We start from the raw sequence: 13,541 nt of genomic DNA, 5'->3' as shown, positions 1-13,541 counted from the left end.
CTTTTGAGAGCAGGAGATCCCTCATATCCCCCCTTTTTAAAACTTAGAGTCTCCTTCAGTCTAATGAATTGAGGAATACCTTCTCAAGGAACTATATCCAATGAAAGTCTCGACACATGGGCTAGGAAAGCCCCTGTGGTTATTTATAGGGAAGTTAGTGAAAAAAACTTGAATTCCATACACACGAGTAACTTTAATGTCAAGTTAGGTAAAATCCTGAAAATCTCACATTCCCTCATTCTATACAGTAAGTTATTCACAAAACTTAATAAAGTCACAGGCAAAATTCTTCTTCAGAGAGCCCTCATCTCTGCTCTTCAGGTCTTTCAACTGATTGAATCAGGCCCACCCAGACTATTCAGGACAAAATCTCCCTCAGAAAAGTCAACTGATCATGGTCTTTAATCACATCTACAAAACACCCTCACGGTAACACCAAGATCGGCGGTTGATTGAATAATGGAGTGATAGCCTAGCCCAGTGGACTCATCAAAAGACCATGACAGTCCATCCCTTGTCCACTGGGCACCTGTCTCTTAAAATCATAATCTCCAAATAAGGAGAATAACAAAGCCATACCTCCGCCTACCACAGTGCGACTATCCTTCATATAACTGAAAACACACCAACCCTTTCCCCAGAAGAGAATGCCAATTCTTGGGGAAAGTTCATACTTCTCCTCTGATGTCCTGTTACTGAAACACTGTGCTATAATATTCATCATTATTAATAATGTTTATGATAGATGGTAAGAGGGAAAGAGAAAGAAAAAACCAAAAATATTTGCTTAGTGTCTCTATAAATATATTAATAACAAAATAAGGACAAAATAGCTGGTAACTATTACCAGCTATAATAACCTCGACTTCAAAATGAGAATGACGAGGCTCATCTCACACAGGTGCTGAGGGAATTAAGTGATGTGATGTGTTACAAGCACTAGATTCTAAATATCATCACGAACGTCAGTATTACCACTGGATGGGCACCTGTAACGGTATTAAGGTGAGAACAGTGACTCAGAAGAAAAGGGAATTAAGAAATGGCTGTTTCTAGGGCAAAAAAAAAAAAACAAAAAAAAACCAACAACAGAAATAAAACCTTGGTGAAACATACCGATTTCTTGGACGAAAAGACTAAATACTGAAAATATCTAAATTATTCTCATAGGGTAACAGAGAACCCGACTTCCATTTAGAGAGCAAAACTGTCCTTTGATAAGCAAAATACCTAAATAACATCTTTAGTTGGAAATAATCGGGCCTCTTTCTTCCTCCTCTCCAGTATACTCCTCCACTAGCCCACACAGAGGGACCTCTGGATTAAAATAAAGGAGGGATAGGGAGTGTCCGTGATTTCCCTACATGAATACGTTGAGAATCTGGAGGACCGGAGACACAGAAAGAGACAGACACAGACAGCCAGAGAGACACAGACAGAGCCCGAGACAGAGACCAGGAGAGAAATGAAGGCTCCTAGGGCTGGCACAGCTGTGCGCAAGACGACAGGCAACGAGGCGCCAAGGGGGCTTGAATTGCACTTGTCAGAACCTCAACATTTTCCCTAAAAATGAGTTTAGTATATGTAAATTTTAACCCAATAAAGTTGATTTTTAAAAAATTCTATGATGATCTTAATTTTTATAAATGTAATATGTTAGAAAAACCTGGAAGGAAACAGCAAAATATTAGCAGTGGTTATTTCTCGGTAGTAAGAGTATAAGTGATGCTTCTATGAAGCAGTCTTGTATTTTCAGTTCCTCAAGTAAGTGTACCGACTGTTTTCAGAATCGGAAAAAGTAAAATCTTACTGAGGGTAGTTTTTCCACCAAGCCCGTGCTCAGTTCAGAACAGTGCTGACCCCTTAAAACCCACCAATTTCAAATTAATACCGGTTCACAGGGAATGATCCAGGTATTGTTTTGATTGCTACCCAAGCTCCAGTTCTCTTCAGAATCTCTGTTTGCCTTTGAAATTAATCAATAAAGCGAATGAACAGGGAGCAGTAAAAGCATTCGCTCCTCTTGAATAGAAAGGGCAACAAACGGAAAGACTCAAGTCTCGGGTTTCCAGACAGCTCTGCTGAAGAATTCACCGTGGCCTTGGGTGAGACACTTCCCCTCCAGGCCACAGCTTCTTCGGCTATAAACTGAGGGCCGTGAACGGGATCATCTCTAAGGGCCCCTCCAGCATTGACATCCCAGCATTTTACGTGTCCCTCGGGGAGGAAAAGAAAGCAAAGCAGGAATCCATCGCTGAGTCATCTCATCATGGCCTTGTGATAGAAATCACACCTCAGCCCCCTTCTCTCTACTTCTGTATTTCATCCTCACCTTCTCAGCCTTCCTTCTCTTGCCCATCACATGGCAGTAAAATTATTTTTCACTCCCAACACTTCAGCTATTCTGGCTGTTACTCCGAGAGTTCAGTCCTTACTGGTATCTGATTTTGCTCTGGCACTCAACAGGAGTCTAAATATTTCCTCCCTCTCCACTCCAGCTAATTCCAGCAAAACCTCACACCCTCTCCTTTGCTGAAAGCTTCCCCTGCCCCTCCCCACACTGTCCTCCCTGCTATTAATACATAAGTGCGTGGGGAGCAGCCTCTAGGCTGGTCCCACTTCTGCTCTCACAAAATGATGCTGGCATTTAAGAAAACTCCGCGTGAACGCAGGGAGGCTGGGGGAGCGGGGGCGGAGGCCCTGAGGTCTTAATGTGATCGTGCTCATTTTAAGATTTACAGTCATTTGTCCTTGGCTCTATCTTCCCAGAAATGACTGGCACGGGAAGCTTTTTCGAAGGGCTGTTGACTCAAGGCTCACTTGGCGGGTCTTGGGGGGATCATTTCAGTTACAGTTTCATCTGCCAAGTTTGTATTCCCTGCTGACCCGGGTTGGATTTTAAATTTCCATCAAGGCCACCTGCCTGGTGTTAATTAGTTATGGTTTCTCATTTTATATGCAAACTTGTTTTAACTTGTCTGTGAACTGGCGTAGCATCTTGGGCAACTCCCCTGGTTCTACTGTACAAGCAGCAGTCTTAGCTGACCCAGCTATTTGTACTTGAACAGAATGATATAGCCAGGATGACAGAACATCCAGCACAAATCTGAGGATGACCATTGCAAAATCTAAGTAAATCCCAATTCCTATTCTTCTCCTATTGTTTTTTTCGAAAATCTTGAATTTATAATTTAGGATCATTTTTTTCTTATTCCCCCACCCCGCATACATGCCCTATACTCCTTAGTAATATAACTTATTACTTATATATAGGAGAACATTACAGAGAAACACAAGCCTATTGTTTTTAACGCTGCTCTAGATATCTCTGTAGGTTTTATCCATTTGAGATGTCTTCACCAACTGACAATGATTAAATCAGATCAACTGGTTTCCTCTTACTTTACCAGGCACTGGGTGGAGGAAATGATCTTTTCAGACCAACTAGCTTTCCTTTAGCATGAAAAATCAAAGGCAAAGTGTTCTTTCCTCCACTGATGTGAGCGTGTTCTCAGAAGACATATGCTGACCAGATAACTTTCAGAAATGGATCCTAAGTTTTCCTTCAATCCCCAGTACAAAAGTAAACAGAAGCACGTTAGAATGGTGGACATAGCAGCCTACAGTATAAAGATTTGGCATTAACACATAAATAAAGTGAGCCTAGAACTCTGGAAGGGCTAAGAAGCCCTCTTTTCTCCAGGGCTCAGAAATAAAAATTGAATCTGAGGGAGAGTCAGGAGTCACTGGCTTTCAAAGAAGAGCTTGTGTCTGTAGGTATTCCGATGTTAAAGCCATTAATTCTCACATAATATTGGGCCAGCATTAAATGGAGGTGTAAAAAATGAACTGGTATCGTTGTTGTCACTTTACATTTCCTTGAGTTGCCTGTCAGAGAGATTTCCTTATCGTTGTTAGAAATGTCCATTTCGAGAAGTGACAAGGAGCGTCATCTTCACAGAACTGTTGTTGTTTTTCATGTGTCCCAGACTATCTGATTTTATGTTCGACTGTGCCAATGACTAAGTCCAGGGCTAAAGTGGCTGGAAAGAGAGGGTATGGAATTACTTTGCTGTCATAATTTAATGGACAATTTTCTGGGTGCTAAGTATTAAATGGTTTTAGGAAATGATGAATGGCACCAGCCTTGGGAGTTGGAAGGATTCCATTTCTCCAACTGCTCTCTTTTGGATCCACAGATAATCTGGGATTAGCTGGCAATAGGAAAAGCCATTGGCCGGGGCCACCTCAGCTTCCCGACACAGAGCCACGGGACGCCTCCGGATGAGGGAAGACAAGAAGCTGTGACATGCAGGTCAGATCGCTTTATGGTGCCCAAGTCAGGTTGGAAAAAAGCTAGCTTTGTGCCAGATGATAAACATAAAAATGCAATATCTAAAAGCAAACGTTCTTTTGTTTTAAACATAAGTGAATTACTGAAATGCAGTTTACTGAAGAACTTTCACCTTCTGGAAGGTACAAATACTGACAGGTCCTAGATACTATGGTCCGTATATGTTTTTATATTATGCATGTGAATGCATATGTACATTATATATGTGTTGCATATTTATTAACATGCATATTAACAAATTATGCATTCTTCTAGAGGTAATGATGACCTAAACAATTACGTACACTGTGTTGTAATGAGTGTGTACTGGTATGTACCGGTTAGGCATAGCTCTAATAATTCCCAGCACAGGAGCAGATTCCAACCTGTCAAATCTACATTCAGCCCTTCATTGGAATTTTTAAAAGCAATGTTGCATGATTACAGAAGAAAACAGTGATTCAGCTCAACCTGTAGTACTCTGTACCTTCACTCGATCAATATTCTTTTCAAGGACAGATAGATTTGCTTACTTTCATGGCAAGTGATTACACATTCTGATCTTGCCCTATGCCAGGTACAACTGTCCGACACATTCGTGTTTTTGCTATTCCTGGGGCTCTGGGCTGAATTCTTTTTTCTTCCGAGAACTAGAATTTTCCTTTAGTACGTATCACTTGTCTTTGAAATAATCACCGTTTTGCTGTCATTTTTCCCTCCTAAATCACTTTATTCTCTGACTTGCTGATCTCAAACCCTTTAAAAAAATTCCTAATTTCTACTTCCTTCAAATCAAAGTCCAATGTTTGAGTCTGTCATTTATGTAACAAAAGTGCTATTTTTACCCTTGGATCCTATCAGATTCCCTACGAATCAAAACGTGTCAGATTTGTTACTAACTAGAAAATCATTTATAAGAATGTTACTTTCTTGTTTTGAAACATTAAATATCTGTGTCATACTTTGCTTGAAAGTATGAGGCAGGGGTTAATTTGTCATAAGTAAGCTACCATTTGACTTAAATTCAGCTTGTATTTCTTAACTTTCAAGTTAAAAATATCATACTCCTTTTAAGAGTTCATTTAAAATGAAAGGGGTGGGGTGGGGCTTCCCTGGTGGTGTAGTGATTGAGAGTCCGCCTGCCGATGCAGGGGACACGGGTTCGTGCCCCGGTCCGGGAAGATGCCACATGCCGCGGAGCGGCTAGGCCCGTGAGCCATGGCCGCTGAGCCTGCGCGTCCGGAGCCTGTGCTCTGCAACGGGAGAGGCCACAATAGGGAGAGGCCCGCGTACCGCAAAAAAACACAAAAAAACAAAGGGGGATGTATGTGGGTGGATGGATGGATGGATAGAGAGATAGAGGCCCTTTAAAAAATAAAGCAGATTCAGTAAACAGAAAGAAGGGCTATTAGAAAACAAAAAAACAACAGGAACTAAGTGAGTCAGTTATTCGACACGAATTGAATACTGTCAAAGAAGAAAGAGTATGTTAGAAGTATACCCTAAATAAACATGGATAATTATTGGCTGGAAGGATAATCACAGAATCCATATTTTTAGTTTTAGGGAGGGAAAAAAAAAGACAGAGAGGAGAAGCCACTTACTATAGATAGCCATCCTCTTAGACACAAAGAGACTAGTGAGCTGATATCAATGAGTAGAATTAAAAAAAAAAAATCAGCCAAACTACAAAATAGTAATTAGCATGAGAACTTCAAGTACTTGGCAAGAAACGATGACTAGAACCCAAGCTTGACTCTTAATTACACAGCTATAGATGAAAAAATAAACTGATTTGTACCTTAATATTTGTGTTTCTTTAATTCCTGGGCTGTATCTGTATAGTATCTCTGAGCTTCTAATTATAATAAATGATTAAATATTTACTATCAGGGCCTGTATTAAGTCCCTCATCTGGCCACACTTGGGGAAATTCTAGCACACATATAGAGGTAACTACCTTAATTGCAGGTAAAATGTCTAGGGGGAGTCTTCCGTTGAACTGGCTTTATGTGACAGCAAATTTTGCAGACAGACATATAAAAGAAGGAGTAAAGCCTTAGTCCATTATGTAAATCGCTGAAGATAATATACTATCTTTTTTTTATAGCTTGGGATTAAACTATTTATCCACTATCAAAGGGGTCTTTGCAGTGTTTCTTTAAGAAATGGTAATGATTAGTTTTTATGCATTACGGATTCTCTGAGTTAAGTCTCCCTAGTGATTAATACTGCGCATTTTCAAAATAGCTTCTCAGCTATTGTGGCCTGAAAACAAACCACCCCGCCAAGGAAACTGAAGCTATGCACGCCTGTCCCTAAGGACAGAGTCAACTGAGATAACCAGGACCTTGGAACATATAGTGAGGTGACAAAAAATACTTTTCCTTTCAAGATTATTTTAAAGGAAACAAAGACTGCACTTTTTTCAGTTTTGTTTTCTACAAACTATATTTTCTACAAAAAGCACGTATGGCTTTTTCCAACGAAGATAAAAGTCAGAAGAATTATTTTTCATACCCGTGTAGAAGTCCAGAAAGCAAAATGGTCTCGACTGGCTGCCTCTCCCTCAGATGGCCATGGCATGTACCACCCTCCTCTTCGTCCCACCCTCTCTTTGCTCCTTCTTCCTCTCATTCATTCACAGAGCTGTCTTAAGGAATTTAACACACTATTTATAGGATGACTTAGGGTGACAAGCACTGGTCACAGCAAATAGCTAGTATATCTAGGATGTTGTGAAAGGTATACAACTTATTTATTTGTGTACGAGGAAATCAAACAAAAATCTCAATGTAATCTATTCACTAGTTGTCAGGAAAAAAAGATTCACCTAAATTGTGTTGTACTGAATACACAGAAACACCTAAGCAACCTAAAGTTTCACTCATTAGGGACTTCCCTGGTGGTGCAGTGGTTAAGAATCCACCTGCCAGTGCAGGGGACACAGATTCGATCCCTGGTCCTGGAAGACCCCACGTGCTGCAGCGCAACTAAGCCCGTGTGCCACAACTACTGAGCCTGCACTCTAGACCCCGCGAGCCACAACTACTGAGCCCACGTGCCACAACTACTGAAGCTCACGCGCATAGAGCCCGCGCTCCGCAACGAGAAGCCACTGCGATGAGAAGCCCGTGCGCCGCAACTAGAGAAAGGCCACGTGCAGCAGTGAAGACCCAACTCAGCCAAAAATAAATGATAAATGACAAATTTTTTTAAAGTTTCACTCATTAATTGGCACCTATAACACAGACCCAGTTTGGGACAGACTTCAAGATTTGGCTTAAACTTTGCATGGCCTTTCATTGGCAAAGGCTTAATATCTATATACTAAACGATGACAATTCCACCACATGTTGGATTTTTCACTATCTTTTTTAAAGATATGGTTTTAACAGCTCATATCTCCAGACTATGAAGCATAAAAAAATTTCATTTCTTACTTTTCTTCTTGGTTAAAAAAAAACAACTTAGTTTTAATCAGTTTTAACAGTAATCAAGCAATTTTCCAGGAACTTGACTCAAAAGCTCTGCCTAATATATATCATCCGAATGATTATATTAAAAAAAACCCAGGTAATGTGCTTTATGAATAACAGATTGATTTCAGATTCCTATAAAACCTAAAGCAATTCCATAAAAGTCACCATTGTTGGGATTTAGTGTGGTTTCATGCTTTTCCTCCATCAATCCTCCAGTGGGTGGGATTTATCTTTTTATGTGAAATGCATGACAAAATATTTGACTGGTTATCAATTCATTAGGAAAGTCATTACATGGTTTTTCCAATGAGGTTAGAGCAAAATAATTTTGGAATTTCCAGAATTTACAGAAATGGAAGGAAGCCTGACCAACTTTGAACTCTGCTCAAGGAATAAAAAGTGGGACTGATGCCATTTTGAAATGTCGGTGCATATGCGTTTGCCAGGTTCTCTTCTTGCCAACTGCAAAATCTCCTGAAATGTCATCCAAATTTGATTAAAGACAGGTTACTCCAAACTCACTCTTTTACATCCATGTAATAAAAATGGGTACATGTTTCAAAATTATTGACAGGAAAGTAAAATAACCAAAACCAGGTGAAAGGTTGGGACTAACTTTCTCTCTTTAGGGAAGTACGGGAGATGTTCCACCTAGCGTTAGCACACTAGGAATAATAGGTACTCCGGGGGGGGAAAAAAAAAAAGTAATGGCTATTTTACATGTTATCTTAACTGTCTCATTAAATACAGTTGCCCTCCCAGTTTGGTGCTTCTGTGATGTCAACCGATCCTAGAAACACTGATGTGGTAACCTCAGCATCCTAGACCATTTTAGAAGAAACAAGAACTAATGTTTGATTGTTCAGAAGAGAGGAATTGCTGTGGAAGAAGCATAACGAACTGTCTAGAAGATCATTAGATGACACTGAGCTCCACTGGATGCCCGACTACACAAGGCTACAGAGACATCAGACACGGCCCCTCCAGGCACTCACAGTTGGATGAGAAGGCAAACAGGTCATATGAGAAACACCAAAAATAAAGAAACCTATGGAATTTCTTAGGATTGCTGAGGAAGGAAAAGCTATCACACAGGTAGATGGGTGGCAGGGCAGGCAGCAAAGCCCTGAAGGATGAGTAGAGCTCAGATGGACAAGAAACCAAAGGGTAAGGGAAACACAAGTCACAAGGAAAGCAAGGCATAGAAAAAGAAGTAGCAATTTCCTCATAGAAGAGAGAGCCCCTCCTTTGTCCAGACTGTCTTTTAGTCTCCGCCTCCCAGAGCAAAGAGCAGATGTTTTCACCGTCCAGTCTAGCTAAGATAATGTCTCCCTCTGGGGTACAGGTTGTGCAGCCTTGCTTGCAGATCATTCTGAAAGGCTGGGGGGTCCTAAGCGCCCCTGTTCCTCAGCAGTGATGCAAACCCAACTTGTGCACGGCATCCACCTGGATTACTCCGTGTCATCCCTGGGGGTCTTGCAGGGCAAGGGAAACCTACACAGTCATGAAGCTCATGCCGCTTACTGTGCCCTGAGTAAAAAAGTCCTTTGTCTCGGGGCTTCCCTGGTGGCACAGTGGTTGAGAGTCCGCCTGCCAATGCAGGGGACATGGGTTCGTGCCCTGGCCCGGGAAGATCCCACATGCCGCGGAGCGGCTGGGCCCGTGAGCCATGGCCGCTGAGCCTGCGCATCCGGAGCCTGTGCTCCGCAACGGGAGAGGCCACAGCAGTAAGAGGCCCGCATACCGCAAAAAAAAAAAAAAAGTCCTTTGTCTCTCACCCAGGAGACTTGTGTCGTCTGCCAGCACCCATGAAACTGTCAGGCACGTCTGTTAGCTTATAAGTAGGGTAAAATCTCAGACCACTCACCATTTTTAACAGATGGGTAGTGAATCAATCCATTGGGTGAGACGGCAAACAGAGGGGAATGAAATAAGAAATTTGGGAGAAAGATGAGCTTGATTCTGTTCTTGTTAAACTTGAAGCAGTTGTGGGGGCAGGGAGTTGGCAACACAGATCTGTATTTTATGAGAGAGGTCTGGGCTAGAGATACATATCTTAAAATTATTAGAATCCACATGGGAGTTAAGACCTTGAGGATGAACAACCATATCCTGGAGAACACCGATATTTAAGTGGTAGCTATGGGGGTACAGTCTATAGGAACAGACAGAATGGAATGAGGATACCGTGTCTCTTGGAAGCCAAGAAAGTGGAGAATTCCCAGGAGGGAGTAATCACCAGTGTAATTAGGAAATTTCCAATAATAGAAAAACTAAAATCCCACTCAATTTGGCACCTAGAAAGTCACCGTTGTCCTTGCATGACGTGCTGGTGCTGGATCTGTCGGCCTTTAGCTCCCCTCTTACCCTTCCCCTCACTCTGTGTTCCAGATGTCTGGACCTGCAGGCTGCACTTTGCAGGCTCCAATGTCAGCTGGTCTCCAGCTGGGCTGAGCATAGTCAATGGTTGGCATGGATGAGAGATTAAAAGACGAAAGGAACAGAGAGGTCAGGTATTTCTGCTTCTCCTCTCTGCTGTGGATAGCGTGTCTGGCAGTACGTGGGCTGAATCCCCTTCACGTCTTCAGCTGCCACAGGACAAGCCAACCAATCCAAGGGTCATGCCTCCTAGGGTCATCTGCAGGCCAGGGTCTGAGAGCACCATCTTTACTCTGTCCCTCCATTCCAAGTGTGGGAGTAGCTTCCAGCTGTGGCCACCTCTGGGACACCACACCATCCTCTGTCTGGTTTCTCAGTTACTCTACCACCCACCTAATCAATTTTCCTGCTTTATATTTTCTTTGTCACAAATCACTGAAGTTGTTCATTTTTGCCTGGTTGCATCCTGATTAGTAAGAACAGGTAAGAACGAGTGGTAACAAAAACCAAATCTTATGGGTGAAAGAATGGAGAAAGACGATGCCGATGACCAACCAAATAGATTATTCTTCGAGTAGTTGTGCAAAAAGAGAGACTTGATGGTCGTTAGAGGGTTGGATTTTTTAAGCTTGATTCGCGGTTTAGATTGGGTAAGACACGAGCTTATTTTAGGCTGAGGGGAAGACATGTGAAAAGAGTGAAAGAATAAAAGGTAGAGGAATTGAGGGAGTTTGATTAATGGAACAAGGTCCCAAAAGAAACAGGAGGATGTGAGGGGTTTCACAAGGTCCAGATAACAGATCCAATCCAGCTAACAGGGTTTTTTTCCCCAGTGCATCAGAGAAACTGGCTAATAGCTCAGTTAGATCAACATGGTCTATCTGATGGGGAATAAAGTTATGTCATCAGCTACCCAGCTAACAAGTTTGACCCCAGCCTGAAATTGGTACCTGGAAACCGGCAATACAAAGGTAAGGATTGATGTGGCTATAAGTCACCTTGTAAGTAAAGTGGGTGAATTTTTCTGGTGGACTCAGTTTCTCCCAGAAGTTTGAGGCTTTGTTGAGTTCAGAGGTGAAAAGGGGGGCTGGAGGAGAGTGGTGATGGTTTGGAATTCCTCTGTGTGGGGAGTGGAAACTGGCCAAGGATCTCTGAAAGTATTGATGGGTAATGCAGAGGGTCCAGCTGAGGTGGGGAGAAGGAATCTTAGTGGTACTGATCTGCATAGTTGTTTGGGTTTATTTTTTTAATTTTATTTATTTATTTTTGGCTGTGTTGGGTCTTCGTTTCTGTGCGTGGGCTTTCTCTAGTTGCAGCGAGCGGGGGCCACTCTTCATCGCGGTGAGCGGGCCTCTCACTGTCGCGGCCTCTCCTGTTGCAGAGCACAGGCTCCAGACGCGCAGGCTCAGCAGCTGTGGATCACGGGCCCAGCCGCTCCGCGGCATGTGGGATCTTCCCAGACCAGGGCTCGAACCCGTGTCCCCTGCATTGGCAGGCGGACTCTCAACCACTGCGCCACCAGGGAAGCCCTGCATAGTTTTATAGTTTGTTTTCCCCCCCCTCAGATATCAGTTTCCCCCTTTTGGGAGCAGGATGGCAAATCCAGGGTTGGGGTCTTGCAAGATGAGCATTGTGGAGGACAGGACTGCAGGAAGTCATAGATGAAAAGTGGTTTGGGCGGTCTACCGTGGAACAGAGGCAGCATAACCCGGAGAAAGAATGCACAGGGGGCTTCCCCGGTGGCGCAGTGGTTGAGAGTCCACCTGCCGATGCAGGGGACACGGGTTCGTGCCCCGGTCTGGGAAGATCCCACATGCCGCGGAGCGGCTGGGCCCGTGAGCCATGGCCTCTGAGCCTGTGCGTCTGGAGCCTGTGCTCCGCAATGGGAGAGGCCGCAGCAGTGAGAGGCCCACGTACCACCAAAAAAACAAGAACAAACAAACAAACAAAAAAGAATGCACAGGGTTGCACGGGTGGGCAGGATGGACTTCCCATCCCAGCTAAGGAAGCTTGGGCAAGCGACAACCTTTCTAAGCCTCAGTTCCTTCATCCAAGAAGTGAAAATAGTCCCTACTGAACAAGAAAAGGTATATACAGTGTGAATTAAAGATTCTGACACAAAGAACTTAGCGAAAAACAGTGGAGTGGGATATTTTCACTAATCAGATCCCTATGCAATTTCATACTAAATCTGTCGATCTCTCTTTGAGGATGGGTCTCAATCAGAGAACAATTCAGAAACTTCTCTAAAACACACAATGTCAGGTTCCAAAACAAGCCCATTTCAGGCCACCCTGTGGCTCCAAACTACACAGGCAGATGCTGGTGAGACTCCGATCCACCGTCCTCTAGAGCAGCGGTCCCCAACCTTTTTGGCACCAGGGACTGGTTTCATGGAAGCCAATTTTTCCACGGACCAGGGTTGGGGGCGGGGATGGCTCAGGCGGTAATGCGAGCGACCGGGAGCGGCAGATGAAGCCGCGCTAGCTCACTGTTCACCTCCTGCTGTGCAACCCGGTTCCTAACGGGCTGCGGACCGGTATGGGGCTGCGGACCGGTATGGGTCTGCGGCCCGAGAGGTGGGGACCCCTGGTCTAGAGAGAATAGAGCTGTTTGAGAGCTCTACATGAAGATTAGACTCTACAGGGAATATGGGCCTCTGGGGAGCCACAGAACAGGCAATTCAACTGGGGCACAAAAATGGACCAGGAAAGACCCTCCTGGGCCCAAAGGCTGAGATTCAGAGCTCGTGGAGGCATCTAGGAAAACAATCAGAGACATATCATCTGACAGCCCAGCGGAACGAGGGTTCCGGTGAGTCTCCTTTCCTGCAACTTATTTATCCCAAAGTGATCACTTGCTCTGCGGATTTGCCCAGGCTCATTCCTAGCTCATGGCTTTCTGCCTTCCAACAACTTGTTTTCTCATTACCCTAACAGAGGTAAGAAGATTCCCCATAGAGCCATCATTCGCAGATGGATCAGAAGACAGGAAACCCACATAGAACAATTTCATTTGTTCTAACAAGTTGTTATGGATAAAATTATTGCCTCGAATGAGCTTTTTGGAATGAAGCTTGTGGGCTTACTTCATTTATAAAGAACCGTCCTGGTTCAGATCTTTGAAACCTTACAAAGTGGAGAATTGCTAACGACTACAGCTTTACCCCTTTAAGGAAGTTTAATGATATGAAAATTACACATGTCATCACTAATTCCTGGGAATCAGAGAGAAAATATACAAAAGGCTTAATGAACAGATGAAGAAAGAAAACCGGTAACTGACATTTCTGGCTCAGGAATATGACCATCCAGAGAAGGGCTACTGTCCAAAATTTCTTAAGACAC

The 13,541-nt window shown here is 43.4% G+C and overlaps 1 non-coding gene across 1 annotated transcript; it reads right to left on the bottom strand.

Moving 5' to 3' along the window:
* Positions 1 to 11,022: 11,022 nt before the first annotated feature.
* LOC112395699 (small nucleolar SNORD12/SNORD106) lies at positions 11,023 to 11,113 on the bottom strand. Its single transcript, XR_003002426.1, has one exon. It is a non-coding gene; the product is annotated as a small nucleolar SNORD12/SNORD106 (small nucleolar RNA).
* Between the last annotated feature and the right edge of the window lie 2,428 nt (positions 11,114 to 13,541).

Source organism: Neophocaena asiaeorientalis, unplaced genomic scaffold (assembly GCF_003031525.2).
Source record: "Neophocaena asiaeorientalis asiaeorientalis breed wild unplaced genomic scaffold, Neophocaena_asiaeorientalis_V1.1 scaffold299, whole genome shotgun sequence".
In the NCBI taxonomy this organism is placed as follows: domain Eukaryota; kingdom Metazoa; phylum Chordata; class Mammalia; order Artiodactyla; family Phocoenidae; genus Neophocaena; species Neophocaena asiaeorientalis.
This window is presented reverse-complemented; position numbering and strand designations above follow the sequence as displayed.